At 38.1% G+C, this 14571-nt stretch overlaps 1 protein-coding gene across 1 annotated transcript in view; it reads right to left on the bottom strand.

The window, feature by feature from the left end:
* The window catches only part of LOC109420851 (uncharacterized), a 436654-nt gene extending 422520 nt beyond the window's left edge, over nucleotides 1–14134 (bottom strand). The window contains exon 1 of the mRNA XM_062852293.1: nucleotides 14035–14134. The gene's annotated coding sequence lies outside the window, so the exon portion shown is untranslated. The remainder of the gene's footprint in view (nucleotides 1–14034) is intronic.
* Between the last annotated feature and the right edge of the window lie 437 nt (nucleotides 14135–14571).

Genomic DNA, 14571 nt, shown 5'->3' with positions numbered 1-14571 from the left:
TGTGAAGAATTTCAAGTTTAGTCAAATGTTTTTAATAGCTTATTATATGAGTCATGTATGATTAAAATTTCATTGCATTCGGTTCATTGAATCCGGAGACATAACAGCTCAAAATTGGCTATCGGAAAATAAGACCTTTTTCTAGAACCTTTGTGTAGAATGGCCCGATCCTTCCCAAATTTTGACCACTGATACACATCTAGTTGATGAACTTACAGTAAAAATTTGAGAATATTTGATGCCCTTTTCAAAAAGTTACAGCGATTGGAAAATTTCTTGAAAAGTGAAAATTTTACCTGTCCCAGTTATTTTGAGTATCCCCTGTATCTATCGCATGCGCTGCCGTCAATTTCACCTCTTCAACCGACTCGCTGTATACCACCAGGGTAATGTTTAAATGCTAAATAGGAGTGGAATTAGTCACAGTACGTAATGTACTTTTCATAGCTGTCGCACTTACGTTCATTAGGCATTAGTTTAGGCGTATTTTTCTAGCCAATACACCTTGCGTGGGATTGTATTTTTCGGGTATAACGTTCACTTTAGCGATACCAAAGTGAAACAAAATTGACCCTTTCGCACCCGACGTTTTATGTTTAAAGAAAACATTTTTTGATTTGTTGATTTAGATCGAGTAAATGTAATTTTATAAATTTTGTAAAAGTAACTTTTGAAATGTCCCCAAAGTAATAATGAATAAATTTTAGGCCCTGAAGAAGGTCCCAACAAGGGCCGAAACGTTGGCAAAGATTTAAAAGGTTTTTTTTGACTGTATTGCCGGAAAATGTCTTCGAACAACAACACAAGTCGTGCCACCAACATCAAACCTCTTTCGTTAGTAGAGCAACTGCCCCACTCAACCGCCCACGCGTAACAGTCCCCACCGATGACCAAGGAACTCAGTCCTACTAGTGCGCTTGTCAGTGAGTTTAGCATGGATGAGAACTGGTCTATCGGCCACCTGGGTGGGACATAGCAACTGCAGTAGTAGACCCCGTCGATCTTCGCAATTGCGAAGCCCTCACATGTCGTGAAGATTATCTCCTGGACCGGGTACCGACCGGTCGTACAGATCACCGCTTTCTTAGCCTTATCCGCTACCCAGTTCTCGGAATCGGGATGCGATATGGTTCCGAAAGTAGTGCGATGTCTGTACTCGACTTCGAGGCTGATTGCCATAACAGCAAGTGCGCTGCTGTGACCTGCGTCATTTTCGGCAGTTCTGTCTTCTCATGCTTGGGCAATGGGCACGTTGTTGCTGTGCAAATCAGGCATTTTGGTGCCGATTTGCACTCCCTGACGAAGTGGCCTTCTACTTCGCGCCTTCTGCAGAGCTTACTCCTGTCGGGGCCTTTGCATGCCCACGAATTGTGGCCTCGCTCGAAGCACCTGAAGCACACTTTCGGCGGCTCACAGATGCTGCGTGGACACTCCGACTAGCCGACTTCTATCATGCCTTTTGCAGCAGATTTTTTCACCTCCCCAATTAGAAGTTTGTTCGTCGCGATCTGCGTGCCTGCTGGGCCCCGCCTGATGTGGATCGATGCGTTTGGTGCGTCTATCATAAACTGCTGCCTAAGGACGACAGAGAGCTCTACCGCGGTCTTATCCAGGTTCGTACACTGGAGAGTTGCCTCCGGCGTCAGAGCCCTCACCTGTACCTTCTCTCCTAGCACTTCTTGTGCTAGTGCTGTGTAAGAGGAGCCCTTGTTGATGGCATCCTTCTTGAGCACTAGCATCATCTCCCCTGTTCAAGTGCGCCGGATGCTTTTGACATCCGCGCCCCTGAAACCCTCTAGGACCTCCTAAAGTGCCTCTGAGAACCCCTGAAACAAGCATGAGACCCCTAAAGCTTTCATGATGCCCCCTGGAATCCTCACGAAGCCCTTTTGGAGCCCCCTGAACCTTGCGAAACGCCTTAGAAACCTCTTAAAGCACCCTCTAAAACTCCCGTGGAGGTCCTTTAGCACCCCTGAGATCTCCTGGAATCACTCTGAAGCCCTCTGGGATCCTCTGAAACACCCCTGACATGACCTGACACATCCCCGATACCCCTAAAGCACTCCGGAGATATCCTGAAATCCACAGAGATGATCCTGAGACCCCCTTGAACGCCCTTAAGACATGCTAGTAACCAGTAATTACCCTGAGCACCCCTCGAAACTCAAGGAACTTGCTGGAAATCCACATCTTCAGTCTTTTATCGTGAACTTAGTTTCCTTATGAAAGTTCTAATTTAATTTATGTACAAATTCCCTCATTTTATCCCCATGGAACCCTCTTGAATGTCCCTGTAACCTCACGCCGTTACCACATTTTCTAACGCACAATATTGGTTCTGAATAACCCTCCTTCTTTTTATGCAGGGCATAGAACGATGTATATATTAAGCTTCCTATTGCAGCTCGCTGACGTAGTGTATGGTTTGTGTCAAAAACGACCCTAATGCCAAAGGAGGGATAATAGTGCACAAAAATAACATGCTTGAAAAGAGGTTTTAAAGATATTTAGTTGTGTTTGTTGATATTTGTTTTTTTTTTCTAAATTTTATTTCATTTTTATCCTAAAATTTGGTGTAGCGTATAGAAATCAAAGATGTATGTATAATGTTTTGGTTTTTGAGATATGAATAAAAAGCCATATTTTCCAATAATGAATATTTTTTAACCCTGCTTGTGCATTAGGGTCATTTTTAGCCCAAACCATGCACTGCGCCAGTGCGCTGTTTTCAAAGTGGTGCATTAGGATGGGTCAATCAAATGATATTTTGATTCCTTATAAAATTGTAGTTGAAAAATCATTGGGAATCACTCAAAATTGTAATACCATGCATTGGTTTATGAGGATTTACATTGTAATACACTCAAGGATGTTTTCGATCACCTGGCAATCATTTGACTCATTTGTCTATAAGTCAGTCCAATATTACAACGGGGTGTTCAGGAAACTTGTAGATTAATGTTTTTCCTACAATCATCACCAAGGAAGCCATATCCTAACTCTAATATTTACGGTGTGAGCGCACTAGTACCACCTACTCATACTAAACGATCGAAAAATCCGATCGTTTAGTATGATTAGGTGGTACTAACACTCTTACGCCGTAAATATCAGAGTTAGAATATGGCATTCTTGGTGATAATTGTGGGAAAAACACTAATCCACAAGTTATTATACACTTTTAGAGTAGCTACCCAAGTAACCATGGCATTAAGTCGGTTCTATAGTCGAATATAGAACTCCGGCTAACAGAGCTAATTGGCTCTGTATCCTCTTATTGAGCTGCTCAAAAGCCACTTTTGCCGAATTATTCGGCTGATACACGACCAACTTCAAAATTTCGAACCAAGTCTCTGGAGCGAGAGTTGTCAAAAGTATGACAAAGAAAACAATATTTTGTTTATCTCCTGTTCTTTTCTAACTTCTTTCGCTACTGAGGTTGCTTTTTTGCTACTTGATCCACATTCTGGCTGCCGTCCTCCGGGTTCCTGATAGTGAGTCCAAGTCCGTTGCGTTTCCCATCTGCTCCACCGATGCACCATGGAAACAGTGTGATCGAACTAGTATTTAAACCACACACTTAGAAATTCTGAAATTTGCACGAAACGGAATCACCAAAGAACGTAAATGTTTTCAAGACTGAATCATAATTTGGACTCAATTTTACGCGCATCATGTAAGTGCTGGTTGGTTGCGTTAGATGTCAACAAATCCGTTTCACCAGAAAAGTAGAAGCAGTATCACGTTCATCAGCCACCTTCTAACTCGGTGAAATAGCCGAGAGGTAAGAAATGTGGCTCACGATCAGAAGATCCGGTGTTCGAATCCATGCATGGCATTATTTTACTTTTCTATGTTTTATCTGTCAAATCGGTTTTAGCGATTGCTAGACGCTAAGAAAAAATAAGTTTTATCTTGGGGTGTCTTGAAAGACGTAAATTTACATGTTTCAACCTCTAAATTTGTGTTTTTGGAGATGCTCGTATATGTCAGGTTCAGGACATTTAAAATTACATGATATTTTCTAGGTGTGCATGACAAACAAAATACTTTAGGCATCTCGACGGTTCAAAATGACATGGGATGGTGATGATTTAGTGGTAAACGGTGGTGACGAATGCGGGAATTGATGCATGAGAAGCAATATTTACATATTAATAATTGAGAAACGTTGCAGAAAAGGAGGGAAATGGGCTGGAGTTTGTCTTAGAGCTAATAAACTATGAGAATCGTATGGGGCTGTCCATAAACCACGTGGTCATTTTTTTGGGACTTCTCAATGCTTATATAGAGCTTTTTGGCAAAAACATATCCGTTATAATAAAGCTCAGAACAGTGCTTAGTGGTTACCAGGGTAGTATTGCAATAAAGGGTTTCGTATTTTCAAAAAAAAAAAAAAAAGAAAAGAAAAAATCTCTAAAAAAATGCCTTTTTTAAGTTATGCCAAGATTTCTGGATTTTCTTATAGAAATACTTCGTGGATGCGAAAGGGGAGAGGGTGTCTGGCCAAAGTGTACGCTCCATAGAAATTTCGAAAATTTTGTATGGACCAAAGTCTACAAGGGAGAAGAGGAGGGGGGATGTGGTCAGAGATGTTGTTTCTCCGATAGTCAACCTAAATGGTATGTTAGACATACATAATACATAAATAATATGGCACAAATTTCTCAAATGGAGGAGAATGTGCCTCTGGAGCCGACCTACTGATACATAATAACTGAAGTTCATTGGCACAAAATGTGTGGAAAAATTGAGAAAAAGCCACGTAGTTATGGCTGGATTTGAACTCATGTCTCCCCAAGTTCGCTAGACAGGACGTGTTAACCAACTCCGTAACAGAACAGGTAACGATTCTGTGAAGTAGAAAGCCAACTTGAACTCAACGCCCACCTCACCCCACGATCTTTTTCGCAATTCACCATCTCATTTGGTTGTTGCATGTCCACTTCCAGCTTTCTGAGTGTGCTTTAACGGAAGACCAGCTAGGTTCAAAACCAAAGCTTTCCTTTTCACGTGCTGTATAGAAGACCTATAAATGAAAAATTGACCCAAATATGATTTCATCTTTATTTTGTTGAGCATTGCAAGCTTCAAAGAACTTTCCCCGAAGATGTTATTCATCAATGTCAAGCTTAAGGCATTAAAAAAAGTCGACGATGATTTATGCACATCAAAGTCAACTGAAAAGCAATGCAAAACAGCTTCAACTTCGCCAAAAATTTACATAAACGCCTGCAGGGTACCACCCGAAAGCAGTAAATTGAACCTCACAGCAACATCACGGCGGAACGGAAAGTAATTAACATTTCACATCGACGAAAAGCAATGCTTCCATCCACCGCACCACCGCATGAAAAGGAATGGCAAAGTGACTAGAAAATAAAACAACTTCCATGTACGTACGTAGGTACGTAGCGCAGACCCCGACCGGACCAGACCAGAGCGCCAAAACTAAAGTGATATCATTACCACCGGTTAACCTTAACCCGGTGACCGATTTCTCATTCCCGTTCAGTTCGGTTCGCTTCATTTGCCTGTTAAACCAACACAACATGACGACGACGACCAACGGCGACGAGGGCGGCAGTGGCGATGCTGATGGTGATGATGACGATGTAGAAGTAGAAACACAACTCACCTGCAGGTTGTCTTGAAGTGGATGTCGTCGGTCGATACCTGTGCGACATTCGGGCTGTCAGGAGAGTGTTGGTTTTTTGCTGGTTAATGGACCGTACGGCTTGTAAGTGTGCTTTTCTGACGCAAATTACTCTCCTTTTTGGCATGTGACACATTACTCTTAAAATGTGGCTCCAGAAGGACTTATCAGGTAGGAAGGCTGGTGTAAAAAATGTGAATAGCGAAAATCTGTTAATAAAATGATGTTTTTACTGGGATTACCATTGTTAGCATAGCATGTGAGAGTGAATTTTGGAAAGAAGGCATCGGAAATATTTGTAGGTAATTTTGAATGAAAGCAAATCGTTAAGTCATAGAATAGATGATATTCAAACGATACACCCTGATTCTAAAGTGTTATCTTTGTAATTGTTATTTCTTTACTTTAGAGATTCTTTGAGAAATCTCTAGTGGAAACCTAAGGAGAACCTAAGAAAGAATCTCAAGAAGATTTTTTAGGAAAGGATCGTTTGAAGAATAGCTGAAGAAAATAATAAAACTTAATTTGAAAAGTACAAAGTGTAGAAAATAAGCTTAAAATACACATAAATGAAAACAAAACAAAAAATCTGGAAATATTCATCGAAAAAATCAAATGAAATTCAAGTAGAAAATGCAAGAAAATATTTATGGAGAAGTTTCTGAAAATCTAGAAAGTATCCGAGCAGAAATTCCACAAGATACACGTGTCTTGGGGTATCTGTAGTGGAATCTGGCAGATTTCGGGACCAAAAGCCTGTTTTTATTTTTTCATATAAAAAACAGAACACATATTTGACGTAATATAAATAAAAAAAATCAGGGGTGTATGTTTTTTTGTTATTTGGGAATTATTTCTTGAAAATAACTAATCTCTTCCCGGCTTTCCCAAACGAACTAGCTTACCTTTGGGCACACAGAAACACTCGTCCGACCGAAAAAGTCGTCTAGTTACTACAGCATGCCCCATGGCTTCCAATGTTGTCACCGACCGACCGCCTGCGATCTGATAAGATAAGTTAATTTATCAAGATGTGAACCATCATCGCTACATCGCCCGTATGTAGATCCTGATTAAAATTGCATTTCTCTTCCACCTTCCTTCCCCCTATATGCCCATGTTCACCTATCTAGCCTCAGGTGAGACCCTATGCATGTTTAATAGCGCTTGTCTGGTAGCAGCTGCCTACCGGCCAGCAGCAGCCATCATCAGTGCGTTAGGCTCGAGCAACAGCAAACCTAGATAGGGCTTAGCAGAGCTCAAAGCTGCGGCGCATGGGAATTAGCTGTGAACATTGGAGCATAAGATTAATGATGTCATGGTTGGTGACTGGTCCGCGACTCTAGGCACGGGATGGAGAACCATGCCACGCTCTCGAATATTGCACACGTTTATGGAAATATTTTTTCACGTGACATCTAGCGTGGTGGCGGCATCGCGCGTCTAATGTGGAAATGAGTAATGGTCACCTCCGGTCGGATCGGAAGCCTGCCTGCCGGGAAATGAGATGTAGATAAATGAAAGTATTCTGCGGTAGCGAAAGTTGATCGGAATTAGGAGATTATGCTGGTGATTAATATGTATGTTTTTGGGATTATGTTTGCTTTGGGAAACAGCAATGACGTCTGGTATTTTGAAACAAGCTCTGTATCTATATACATATTTAAGACTGCAGATTGAGAATGTGTGCTATTGCTTTATACATTAGACCTAAATCAAATATCTCATATTCAATCATCAAATCTACAATATTCAATCTTAACTTTGCAATCTCCAAACATTAACTAAGTACCAGTTTACAATCCTAAATATCTGAAATTTATGTTTAATTTTAATAAAAATATCAACCATCAGATTTCTTACATCAACCATTACCACTTGATATGCACTTTTCAATTTGTAACTATCAGGTTTGAACCTTTAATCCACTATTTTCATTTGTCTACTTTTCAATTTTTCATTAAAAATGAAATAACTAAAACATGTTACTTCCTTTTTAAATTTTCAATATTTATATAATTGATTCAAACCTTGATTCAAACTTTCATTGTCCGTATTTTATTTTTTATTTTCAATTTCAACAAAATTTCGGATAAAATGGTTTTAGGGAAAAACGAAAACCATTAAAAAAACAACAGGAAATACCTTGATCTTTCCTTCAAGTGTGTATGGAAACCAATTCTAAAACTATAGTGCCATTATTATTTGATAAATAATAAGAAAAAAATAAGGAAATGCATCCAGTTTTGCCTTATGTGTATTTCGATATGCTGGCTCGGCAATAAATTTCCTCAATCTACAATTTCTCTGTACCATATATACCTACTCGAGTCTATAAATTCGATTGCAAAAGATTCCCTTCTCCATATAGTCTCGTTCCGTTGTGAAGCAGGGCAAAGAACAGCCAGACATCCAACTCGCGTGGATACCCAACCCATTCATGGCAGGAATAATTGGGCCAGCAACAGACAGTGAAATACAAAAAAACTGGAAGTTACTTTTTATTCCGCAGAGGAAGTTCAAAGCTCATGAAAATTTCAAATCGCCACGATAAACGTATACATTTCCAAGCAAACAAAAAAAAAACAACCAAGGATAACCCAAGGAAAACTTTGATCATCTGAGACCAACTGAGTAGGTAGTGGTTGCATTTTTTTTTCATTGGAGATTGAATTTGATTCGCACACAAACATAGGACAGAGCCAGGAAGTGATTGGACATGTTAGAAATTCTGAATCAGTTCAATGGAAGTGGAGAGAGCTTCTTGTTCTTGCTCTTTGATTGGAATGCTTTAAGAAGTAAAAAATCGTCTTGTGATAAATTCTTTAAGATATATGGAAAATGGTACAGGGAAAAAATCCGAAGCTTTTGCGATTTGTGTCAATTTAAAACATCAGTCAATCAATATGATTATTATTATATGACACCACGCTTACACTGCAGTGCACTGTGTGCCATAACCGTGTTTTTGCCTTTCTCGTTCACCTAAGTGAACTGAAAGGCTATATGTTCACTCAAAAAAAAAATCGATAGGAGACTCGGAGGGTCAAGTCACATATACCAATCAACTCAGAAAAAAACAGGTTTTTTCCTGAACTTTGTTAAACCAATAAAAAATCAGAAAAAATCTTAACGATATTGCCAAGGGAAATTTTGAAAAATAACCCTGAAAATTTCCGAAACTGTCGGAAAGTTCAAAAAAGAAAGGCCGAAGGAATACAGGAAAAAAAAACACCGAAGGTATCACAAAGCAATTGCTGCAGAAATTGCACCGGAAAATGACCCAACTTATTTCGAAAGAAATTTATAAAGAAGTTTTCAAAAGAGTTGTCGAAAAATTACAAAAAAACCTGAAAAGTCCCAATTTCAAATAAATTGTATAATTATTTCTCAAACAACATTTCGAAAACAGTTGCTGAATAAAATTTCAAAGGAATAAATGAAAGTAAATCCTAAAACATTGGAAAAATCCAAAATAAATCAAATACATTGTCAGGCAAATTCCCAAAATAGGAATTACCGAACACATTTTAAAAGAATATGTCAGAGGAATTCCCAAATAACTTGGCGAGGGAGTTGCCGCACAGTCAGTGATAAATGTTGTCCTTCACAGACGCCTACTGCATATTCTGGTACAGTAGACTGCAACATGTTTACGTTTCGCTGACAGACGTCAAAGAACTGTCACAGTATGTCTTAAACAAGTTATTTAAAGCGCTGGTCTAACAAATGAGGAGTTATCGGTTCAAATTCCACGAATTTTTTTTTTTTCATTAATTCATCTCTCAATCTGTCAACTAAAAATTCACATTATGTGATGCAAATCACAAGTTTTCAGTAATTATTTTTAAAGCTATTTCCAAGGACATTGCCGAAAAAATCTCAGAGTAACCAAATTGGCAAAGTATGCCAAATGAAATGCCAAAAAGGAATTATTGAAGAAATTTAAGAGAATTGCCGAAAAATTAACAGAAAAAATACCAATTGAGTTTTCAAGAAAACTGTCGAAAGAAATTTCAAATGAATTTCCGTGACAGTCTCAAATAAATTACCGTTGGAATTTCCAAAATAATTGGGAATAAAGTACCCAAGAAATAACCTTATCATTTCGAATAGGAATAGTCTAAAAAGTTTTCAAAAGAATTGCCAAAGATATTTACAACGGAACTAGGAATCATACATAAGTAACCACCGAAAGAAATTCCAAAGAAAGGCTAATTAATTATCAAATGCATTGTCGCAGAAATTTATAAAATACTTGCCAAATAAAATTTGAAAGAAAATACCAAACACGCTATCTCACTAAGTCTTCAAATAAATAACCAAAGAATCGCCGAAAAAATTAAAAAAAAATGGCGGAAAAAATCGCCAAAGAAATTCGGTAAAAATATGACATAATCAATACCCAAAGGGATTGCCGATAAAAAAATCAAATAAATTTCTGAAAGAACTGCCAAAGGAAATCACCAAATGCATTGCTGGAGGAATTCCAAACGAAGCCATCGAAGGAGTTACAAGGAATTTTCTACTGCAATTGAAAAAAAAACAAAACTTCTAAAGACATATTCTGATTTATCGATCGTATGAGTAGAAAAAGACCGATATAGCCATAAAATGTTTGAGTTATAAATAGAATACGGTTGATAAATCAGATCAGATCAGATCAGAAGTTTGGATTCAAAAGAAAAGTGTTCTATCCAATAAGATCGAATAAAGCTAATTGGAAGAAAACGCCGCGATATAGGCATACCCCTATGAACGGAGCGTGAATTCCGAAGAAAGCTACCGATCGATAGAATTTGTGATGAAAACAGAACAATACATTAGGCAGTCGGATGTCTGAAGCTTTTGCCAGTCTTGAGAAGGTGGTATGAACTACCAACCAAGCCGATCTGTTTAAAAGCACAGGTCGTACGGCAGAAGTTTCACGCATTCGATGTATTTGTTCAATACATGGCCCATTTGCCTAATTTCACCTTCTACATATAAAATTTTCACACTTGTTCGCAACCTAGCAAATACTATCATATCTATCATTTCATTACCAACTTTGATCTTGACTCCCTTACACTCTGAGTAGAAAAAGACAGATATAACCATAAAATGATTAAGCTTCTAAAGACATTGACGGTGAATTAACAAAAGGATTTTCAAAAAGATTATCCAAGGAATTGCCGAAAAAACTTTGAAAATGATTTCCAAAGCAATTCCCAAAACCATTTCTGAAGCATTTGTTACGCAAATTACGTGATAATTTTCCGAATAAATTGTCAAAGCAACTCTGCAGAAATTTTTGAAAAAAAAAATCAACAGAATTTTCATAAAAAATTGCTGAACCGATTTTTGGTAGAACTGCAAAACCACTTTTCAAAGGATTTCAAAAAATCTTAGAAATTGACGAAGGAATTCCACGGAAGGTTTACAAGACTTTTATGGAACTGGTAAGTTGTTTTCTATGTGAAAACATTTTTCTCTGTGCATTTTTGCAAAACATGTCCTATGGCCATTGTACCTAGGATCGCTGTTTTATCATTTGAACACTTTATTGACGAAATCATAATTCAAATAAGGCATTGTTTGCTTAGATCGGTAAAAATACTCATTCTATAGTAACTTGTTTTTGGGTCACAGCGTCCCAAATGCACCACGAAAGTTAAGGTCTTGTTTTCTAGATTCAACTGCATACTAATACCTATAATAACATAACTCGTTCCGTCTAATCCAATGTTTAACAGTGAATTCAAATGTATATCGCCAGCTCCAATTCATCTTAGATGAGATAGACACTTCGACTGTGTCCTGAACACTTGATTTTGATCCATCCGACGTTGCGCGAATGAGCCTAATTTCCCGAGCAGAGTCTGACAAAAAAAATTATACCTAGCAAATCAAAAACTCGATTTGTATTCAACAACAAATTAAAGGGTGTCCATGATGAAATTGGTGCACAGAAAATATTGTATAACTTTTGATTGCGTTCGCCAAACTAGCTTTTTTACCATGAATAGTATATTATGGGTAGCTAATACCATTAAATTTTCATTAAAATCGTTGAGAATTGGCGGAGATATCGTTGAAACAAGGGAATTGCCACTTGAGAATCTTGTGCAAACAAACATTTTGTAAAATATCACTTTTTTGCCGTTTCAACTCTGGCGCCAAAAATACTGAACCGATTTTAATGAAATTTTTTATTTACGCAAAGTATGTATGTAGAAGTAATTTGTCAAAATTTCATTCAATTTGATCATACCGTTCAAACGTTATAGCCTATATGTCGCACCATGTCACAATAAGCAGAAGTGGTTTTTGGTATAGTGAAATTCAAACTGCTCTTACTTTGAAAGTAAGTACTTAACAAAAATGGCTGAAATTTTCACTGTAAACAGTTTAACACAACAATTTTACACTGTCGAAGTTTCATAAAAATCGGGACAGTGTTACCAGTCCTACAGTCAAAATAGTGCACGCGGAACTAAAAATGGTCAAAAAGTACCTCAAATTTACCTTGAAGCGATTTGAGCTTTGGATATTTACTAGAAAAAGTACTGAACCGATTTCGATCAAATTTTTACCACTTATCTGATACTAGGGTTTGGGTACTAGTAGTGGACCCCCTAAGCCATCGAAATTTACTTCTGCTGCTTTTTAGCTATGTTAAGGCAGTGGATTGTGCAAAAGTGGATTTTTTCTAACAAGTTTCACGTCCCATCTTTATGTTAAGACCGTCAAACATACAACATTAATAAATTATTCCAGTGAAATACGCATTTGAAAATACGCATCGATGTTCCCTATAATGGACACCACCGGGGTCGTTTTAACCGTTGACGGCTGTCTAAAACCTTCATATATTATTCTGATTCATGACGAACTATATTTTTGTCATCATACTGCCTTCTTGCTGTCCTTCATTTATGTGGTGGACTGCAGAGAAGTTGTTTATAAAGAGAAGCGCGAAGACTGAAACCATAGGTTCCAATTGAACCGTCAAACGCGGATCCAATCGAGCAAATTCAAGAAAATAGAACAACAGAGAATAACATGGTAAACAAAACTCAACATGAGTGTGTGTTGGTGAAAACTGTGACATCACTTATTCGCGTGACGACTTTTGGACAGCTCAGACTAACATTCACGCTAAAACATATTTTTGTTTACCTAAGTTTTGTTGTTATGTTTGTGTAATCAAATTGTCAGGTTGCGATGATCTAAATCCTGTCCACGTGTTAATGTTGAAAAATGTTGAATAGTTTATGTTAAATAGTATTAGGTTTAAGTAAATCAGTCTGTGCAACATTGTTTGTTGAAGATGTAGAAAATAAATAAATAAATAAAAAGCTTATTGTTATTGAGAGTGATGTAAATAAACAAAACCAAAATCCTCTTCGCGTTCCTCTTATAACAACTCTCTGGTGGACTGCTCTATCCCTTCCACTTTTGCTACTTTTGGGTACCAGCAACTAGCTTTCAACTGCTGCTGGAATTCTTCTCATATGTCAGGAACTATAAGGTAATCCATGAGACAAATGCGATCAGCTGTTTTTTTTTTTGTTTACGATGTATTTTTGACAATCGATGATCAGGGTGACAGTTGAACACAAAGGAATTTGTTAAGCACCGACGACACTTGACGAAACATTGTTAAGTTGTACTCACACTGTGTTTACAGTTTTGGTTGTCACCCCATCGCGAAAAGTCGTCATGATAGGATAAGGGAAGATTCATTAATTGAGGGGGTTAGAAGCAAAGGGGTGTAAGTGACAAAAACCTAGTTTCGAGTAAATGAGGTTCAAAGTTTTGGACCAATTTTTCATCCCATACAAAATGTATGGTGTTTCAAAATCAACCCAATTTTCTCAGATTTATTGTAATTTTTCTAATCATCGTAGAAACAATCTCAAAAAAGTTCCTGAAAGCTTAAAATCTGAAGAATTCTATGATATGCTCAGCTCAAAATCGACAAAATGGTCACTTACACCCCTTGGATTCTGGGCCCCTCAATTACGTTCATCGTTTTTTGGGATTTCTAGACCCCCCCTCCCCCCTCTGTCACGCTATTTTCCAATACCTAATACACGTACTGTCACACTTTGTTTAGACCCCTCTCCCCCCAAAATGTTGGACGTAATTTTTGAACGTTCCCTGCTACCCTATCAAAGATCTGATAAACTATCTGTTGACGTGTTATATCACTTACTGAGTCTGTTAAATGAGCCTTTCGGTAAAATAAAAGTCAATCTTTAGGTTATGCTGAAATGACTATGAGGCAAAACAAAAGCAAAACGATGAAAATATATCGTCCATTACTGTAAAATATCTGTCAGTGTATACTTTAGTAACCTAAAATATCAAGGCCCAAATAGAAGTTAACATACCTTATTTAGTCGATGAAGTAATTGTTTGTTGAATTTCGTTGTTCACTGTATACTAATACCAGTAATGTTGCTTCCTCCTGGCTCATACTTGGCAAAACCTGCAACAAGAAGGAAATAAAAAAATCGTCTTATTGATCTGAGATTTTCAATTCTTAGCTAGATACGCTGCTCCCAAATGGGAATGAAATATTGTCGTCCAGAGCTCTGATTAATTGCAACTATTTGTGTGGTCAAGGCACCAATCGAAAGCAGATTTATTAGCAGGCGAAAATGTGTGCAGAGCCATCCAGGTCGTAAATCCCCATGTCGGGGGTCTGCTGCTAGCTCTGCACAAAGTCCTAAAGCTGCGGCAACCTGGTGGCATTCCGGTGGTAAGAGGTTGGTTGGTACGGTAGTACGGTGAACCGAAGATAGGACAGCTTGCGTGCTGCAGCACTGGGCAGTGCTAATCCGTTAAACTATTCGCCACAAAAGTCCACTTACGGAAAGTGGTATTGCTTTAAGAGGATTATGCTGCCTCCATGGAGCGGTGGAAAG

This window comes from Aedes albopictus, chromosome 2, assembly GCF_035046485.1.
Source record: "Aedes albopictus strain Foshan chromosome 2, AalbF5, whole genome shotgun sequence".
Classification (NCBI taxonomy): Eukaryota; Metazoa; Arthropoda; class Insecta; order Diptera; family Culicidae; genus Aedes; species Aedes albopictus.
The sequence above is the reverse complement of the archived record's forward strand: the minus strand, read 5'-3'. Positions and strand labels throughout refer to the sequence as shown.